The 235-nt window shown below is 42.1% G+C and overlaps 1 protein-coding gene across 1 annotated transcript in view; it reads left to right on the forward strand.

Annotated features, from left to right (window-relative positions):
• Window positions 1-235, forward strand: part of LOC119586980 — a gene marked incomplete in the record, with an annotated part of 81,895 nt that overhangs the window by 11,283 nt on the left and 70,377 nt on the right.

The following is a 235-nucleotide window of genomic DNA, read 5'->3' on the forward strand; positions in this document are numbered from 1 at the left end:
AGGCCAATCGCCCTTGATGCTTCTAATGAATGCGTTATCAGCTATGAGATTCGAGGTCCAAATGGGAACATTAGACTGTGTGACGACTGACCCTGATCAGCTGATTGTCGAGTACAACTGTTCTCGCTGTGTGAATGGTTGTCATACTTGGGAAGTGACATCAGCGTAGAGGCATTTTAACTGTAAAATCAATGGCAATTAAATGTGTAGAAAATGAGGATTACTTCTTGAAGAG

Source organism: Penaeus monodon, chromosome 22, assembly GCF_015228065.2.
Source record: "Penaeus monodon isolate SGIC_2016 chromosome 22, NSTDA_Pmon_1, whole genome shotgun sequence".
NCBI lineage: Eukaryota > Metazoa > Arthropoda > Malacostraca > Decapoda > Penaeidae > Penaeus > Penaeus monodon.